The sequence below is a fragment of the Micropterus salmoides genome, unplaced genomic scaffold (genome assembly GCF_014851395.1).
Source record: "Micropterus salmoides isolate LMB-PRFRI ecotype aquatic unplaced genomic scaffold, ASM1485139v1 Ms_hic_scaffold_3441, whole genome shotgun sequence".
NCBI lineage: Eukaryota > Metazoa > Chordata > Actinopteri > Centrarchiformes > Centrarchidae > Micropterus > Micropterus salmoides.
In genome coordinates this window covers 1-6501 of record NW_024042753.1, presented here as the reverse complement: position 1 = coordinate 6501, position 6501 = coordinate 1, and the positions used below count along the sequence as shown (strand labels likewise).

General features: G+C 40.5%; 1 long non-coding RNA gene across 1 annotated transcript; it reads right to left on the bottom strand.

The window, feature by feature from the left end:
• Positions 1-1751: 1751 nt before the first annotated feature.
• Positions 1752-2559, bottom strand: LOC119884440. Its single transcript, XR_005441014.1, has 2 exons — positions 2400-2559; positions 1752-1873 (listed from the first exon to the last, which is right to left on the bottom strand). It is a non-coding gene; the product is annotated as an uncharacterized LOC119884440 (long non-coding RNA).
• Positions 2560-6501: the final 3942 nt, after the last annotated feature.

The window sequence follows — 6501 nt, the reverse complement described above, 5'->3', positions numbered from 1 at the left end:
TTCTCACGATTTGGCACAGCGTCATGTAATGTTGGTGTTTATTTAGTCCTCAACAATCATTAGTGCTAAACTTCATAGTCCATGTAGTTATTTGCCCCCCCCCCAGCAGGGGCCCTGGGTTGTCCGCCCCCATGCACCCACGCTACCTCCGCTTTTGCTCATAGGGATTACTTTAAGCAAAAGGTTTCTATGAAATAGAAAACGCTATTTTCCTCCACATATGTTTTTTATATACAGTCTATGGTAAAAACCCAAAGCAAAGGAGGGTCGTGTCGCCAGTAGGGCCGAATGTGTGTTTACGCCCCCACCCCATCATGCAGACTTTGTGCGGACTGGTTCCAGCTCCCAGTGAGTGAACACGCTGGACCAGGACTGAGCAGAGCCTCCGAGACCGACAGAGGCCAGTTTGACCACTTGGGATACAGTACAAATGTGGTTTTGTGTAAAACCACATTTGTAACACCTTATAACATTCAGTCTATGGGAAACTCTAACACTCCCCCGGTGCTCCGATCTCCCAGTACGGGCAGAGTAAGCTAATTTGACCAGTGGTTGCACAGCTAACTGAGCTAATAACAGCAGCTAATTAGCTGTTAACTAACTTCAGCAACAAGTAAACAAGTAAAGCTATCTGTCCATCAGGAAACTCTGTGAATCACAGAGTTGAGGCAGAGCAGCCGGGGGATATCAGAGAGAAAACTAGAAAAATATTTTCTCCATATTTCTAATATTTCTCCATCAAATATGATCCATTTTCACCAGAATCAGTGAAGAAAGTGAGTGTGTTTTTGTACAGTAATCAGAGGGGCCTGGTCCCAGAAACATGCTTCAGCAGCTTCATATTGTTTTCATTGGATGTTAAATTAATACAAGTGCAGAATGAGTAATCAAAATTGTAATGACAAACTTCATCAGAATACTTACAAAACAATGTTTTTGTCATTGATGGGCGAGATACTGCCATAGTGGGGACATATAGCATATCATAAAAAACATTTAAATATGGATTTTGGGAATAGGAGATTTTGTTATTCTGTTTCTCTAAAAATACACTGAGCAGAAAACACATCATTGATAATTCTCTTGTCTTCATTTGCCTATTTGGCAAAAGTAACTAAAAGTAATCCGATTACATTACTTTTATTTTGTGGTACTTGGATTACGTTACTGATTACATTTTTAAACAAGTAATTAGTAATTGTACCGGATTACATTTTTAAAGTAACCCTCCCAACCCTGCACTCATAAGACCTTGGCTGTATGCGAAATCCCTCCTCTTTTACTGCTTAGTATTTACGCTCCACTATTTACTTGGAGTGTCTGAATTTGTGCTATTCAAAATCTCAATTTACTGCTCACTGTAGAGTATCTGTTATATAGGGAGTAGTGAATGATTGAACAAGGAGTGATTTTGGACACATTAGTATATTTCCACAATGCCTATCACTTCTCACTGTACCACACTACCCATCGATCATTCAGTCCAACTGTCCTAATTTAAGGTATTGTGCAGGTGCGGCAGGGCAACTGTATTTCACGTGGTAGAGCAGATCTGCCACGTGAAATACAATGGCACAATTAATGGCAATGCTGAGGGTTTGATAGCAAAAGTTCTTTGTGACACTGAACCTCAAATTGTTCCCATTTTATGTTTATGCTGTGAAAGAGTAGAACAGAAAGGCCATCAACTTACAGTAGCACGTTCCCTGACGGATTGTCAGCCAGCCCTCTCTTGTACATACATATTTGGAGGTTTGATCTGATATATAACCAGGTTCACAAGTGAAATGTATCACGTCTGTTTCTTGGTACTCAGCTTTTTTGGTCTCTTCTGACACATGGGCGTGAGGAACATCTGGGAGCTTCGAACACACTAAGAGACAAAAACATGGTAACATGAGAAAAGTCCCACTGTCTAACATTGTGTCATCGATTGTTTGCCTCATATACAGATGGAAAAGGGGGTGAGTGGGAGTGGGAGTAACTATAAAGACTACATGAACAATGTTTCAATTGCATGATCTTCATCAAGGTACACAATTTTTCCAAACTATTGTAGCCATTAGCTAAACCAAATTGTATGTTGGTAGGATGCATTTCACATACATTAATCCATAAAAACCTTCATGAACAAAGCTAAAAAAAAACAATTCATCCCTACAAAAAACATTTTAAAACAGTTTAGTGTTGCAAAACATTTTGTATGGAAACGCAAGAATAGAAAGATGAGTCTATACAAATATCTTTTTGAGACAAAAATAATGCTAATAATAATAACACTTCCCCGCACACACTGATGCATCAATTATTCTGTTCAGTATTTTCTTTTTATCTAAACACAGTCTGTATCTCCACAAAGCTAAGTCATAACACTTCAGTAAGTATAAGGACCCACTTACCATTCTGTGACAGAGAAACTTCCACATTCCCCCACAGCTGGAGAAACAGAAGGATTACAGACAACTGCATAATCCTTTGACAGATGTTGCAGGATTCATGTGTGTGTGACCCAAGCTTGAGTTCTCAGGTAGCACTGCGGTTCACAACATGGACTGTTGACCAGTGGGATTGTACAATGCATGTTGCATTGCAACACCCACTGTTCCCAATACAGAAAGTTCCAGAAGTGCTTAAATACAACCTTTTTTTGTGGATTCACATTCAATTCACACACTGTCATATTTGTTAAGTATCATATCAATCTAATTAATGAAATGATGTAAAGGTTTATGTCCCGAGCCAATAGATCAGAATCAGAATCAGAAGAATCAGAAGGAGCTTTATTGCCAAGTAGTGTTTTACACATACAAGGAATTTGCTTTGGTGTTAAGGTGCTACACATAGACAAACATTCACTTGACATAGATAAATGTAGAAATATATAAATATGGAATAGACATTGCAAGTTATATAAGACGACACACAACTCTTCCTATCCTTCCTGCCAGGCGATCCCACTGTCTCGGCGCGGATCACGGACTGTCTATCGGACATGGATGAAGGCTTGCCACCTTCAACTAAACCTCTCTAAGACTGAACTCTTGGTCATTCCAGCCAAGCAATTTATCCACCATAACATCAAACTACAAATTGACTCCGCAACCATCACCAGCCAAGATGGTGAGAAACTTGGGTGTCATGATTGATGACCAGCTGTCCTTTTCAGGCATGTTGCTGCTGTCTCTCGGTCGTGCCGCTTTGCTCTAACAACATAAGGAAAATCAGGCCCTACCTCACTCAATATGCCACCCAGCTTCTGGTACAGGCCATTTTTATCTCTTGCATCGACTATTGCAATGCCCTCCTAGCAGGTCTTCCAGCTTGTGCGGTGTGAAACCCTTACAAATGGTTCAGAACGCAGCAGCGCTTCGGTTTTTGATCAGCCCAAAAGAACTCATGTCACTCCATTACTCAGTGACCTCCACTGGCTCCCCGTGGCCTCCAGAATCAAATTCAAGTCACTAATGCTTACAATCAAAGTGACAACTGGGTCTGCACCCATCTACCTAAACTCCATAATACAAACCTACGTTCCTTCTCGGCCACTACGCTCCTCCAACTGCCATCCCTTCACACCAAGCAATCCCAGTCCCGGCTATTCTCATCTGTGACACCACGATGGTGGAACGAGCTACCACACGCCATCAGAGCAGGGGCGTCCCTCTCTAACTTCAAGAAGCTCTTGAAAACTCATCCTTCCGAGAACACTTCCTCTTATAACACCTCTAACTCCTAACATGAAAAATAATAAAACTATTTGCGGAGAAGGGACAACGTCGCAGATATTTACATGTGCATTATTCTGGGTTTGTGTTATGCAGACCTATTGCGCAAGAAAATATATAAATTCACAATATAAAAATATACAACAAAGTTTGACAATAAAACAAATATGTTTAATGTGCCGGTTGGTGTGCATGATATAATGAATAGTATTTACATATGCAGACATTTGTATTATTTGAAAGGGGGGGTGTGTCAGTACACAATACAGAGCATTTACATTATGCTCACAAGCAATATTTGTCCAATATATTTGTTACCAATTTTGATAGATGGATGTTTTAAGATATAACATACGGAAGCCCTAAGCGGCCATCCATTCAAATATTTTTTTTACTCCATTTTACCTGATAAGGGGATAATTATCTCGAGATAACAAATTGTTTTTTTTGTGATAATGGGATAATTTTCACAAGATCTCGAGATAAACCATGGCTGGATACAGGGGTCGGCAGGTGTGTTCTTTAGGATAATTTCACTTACATCCAATGACTTTTTGTGTTTTTAATTATCTTGTGCAGCAAAGTTCTTATGAAGAGATTCAGGGGAATCCATCACACAGTTCCCGACGGCTATTTCAAGGTTCCAAAATAGCCGTCATGTGCAACATCAAATGGATATTTATGAATGAGAAGTGCAGGAATTTCCTCTGCCTAATGTTAAACTAAAGATAAAACTGAGGTTATTGTTCTGGGGCCCAAACACCTCCGTGATGCATTATCTAAAGATATTTTTCCCTTGATGGCATCGCCCTGGCCTCCAGCCCACTGTGAGGAATCTTGGAGTTATCTTTGATCAGGACATGTCTTAAGTCTCACATTTAGCAAATTTCAAGGACCGCCTTTTTTCAACTACGTCATATTGCGAAAATTAGGAACATCCTGTCTAAAATGATGCAGAAAAAATAGTCCATGCATTTGTTACTTCTAGGCTGGATTACTGCAATTCCTTATTATCAGGCTGCTTGAAAAAGACCATTAAGACTCTTCAGCTGATCCAGAATGCTGCAGCACGCGTTCTGACAGGAACCAGGAAAACAGATCACATTTCTCCTGTTTTAGCTTCTCTGCATTGGCTTCCAGTAAAATCCAGAATTTAAATCATCAGTTCTTACCTACAAAGCTCTTAATGGTCAGGCACCATCTTATCTTAAAGAGCTCATAGTACCTTACTACCCCACCAGAGCACTGCGATCCCAGAATGCAGGGTTACTTGTGGTTCCTAGAGTTTCCAAAAGTAGACTAGGAGCCAGAGCGTCCAGCTATCAAGCTCCTCTCTTATGGAACCAGGTTCCAGTTTGGGTTCAGGAGCCACACCATCTCCACATTTAAGAGTAGGCTTAAGACTTTCCTCTTTGATAAAGCTTATAGTTAGGGCTGGCTCAGGTGAGTCCTGAACCATCCCTTAGTTATGCTGCTATAGGCCTAGACTGCCGGGGATTTCCTATGATGCACTGAGCTCTCTCTCTACTTTCTTTCCCTCTGTATGCAACTTCATCCCATTATTGCATGTTACTAACACAACTTCTCTCCCTTTCCGGTAGTCTTGTGCTTTCTCGTCCCTCTCCTCTCTCCTCCTATCACTTCCTGCAGGTTTTCTGGCTCTGGAGCTGTGGAGTCTGGATCTGTGGTTGCGGGTCACCTGCTGCCCCGGTTCCTGCTCGACACCCTCTGCTGCAACGACTATGTTACTAGTCCTATTATTATTATTGTTATTATAATCATTAACATTATGATTATTATCATTAACACTGCTATAAATATCTGTACCAATTTCATTCAGTCTATAGCAACATCACCGTTCCTGTCTGTACCTCTGTGTGTGTATATTGTGTAGGCTGCCTCCCTCCCCTCTCTCTCTCCTTCCATCCCTCTCTCTCTCTCCCTCTCTCTCTCTCTCTCTCTCCTTCACCCCCAACCGGTGGAGGCAGATGGCCGCCCACCCTGAGCCATGGTTCTGATCGAGGTTTCTGCCTCTTAAAGGAAGTTTTTCCTTGCCTCTGCTGCCTAGTGCTTGCACTTGGTGGGAATTGTTGGGCTTCTGTAAATAGCATCATAGAGTACGGTCTAGACCTGCTCTTTTATGAAAAGCTGTGAGATAACTTGTTGTGATTTGGTGCTATATAAATAAATTGATTGAAAATTGAATTGAATTGAATGTAAAACAGTATCTTCATAAGAACTTTGTTAAACAGGATTATGAATAAGAAACAAAAGAAAAACAAGGTCTTAAGTGAGCATTGAATCCTGTGTTCTACCGACTGAGCTGATCAATGACACTTAAATCTATTTTGAAATTATCATTAAGAAACGTTCCTGCTGACTCCAGTGTTAAAATACTGTTTTGTTATCTTGAGGTCTCAAGAAAATTACCCCATTATCATGGGAAAACAACATTTGTTACCTTGAGATCTCGAGATAATTATCCCGTTATCACTGGATATGGAGTAAAAAAAAAAAAATTCAATCGATGGCTGCTTAGGGCTTCTGTAGTAATAAATAGGTTTGGTCTTTTTATGGGATTTGGTGACAATAGGAAAAGCATTAAACAATTACCTAATTGTAAGTACTGTACAGTTATTTAATAAATGGACTTTCTACCACTGAAGAAGTACAACATCATTTACATGTAACTGATGCTTTCATCCAAGCGACTTACATTGCTATAAATGTCAGAGGTCGCACGCTTCTTGAGCAACTAGGGCTTAAGTGTCTTGCA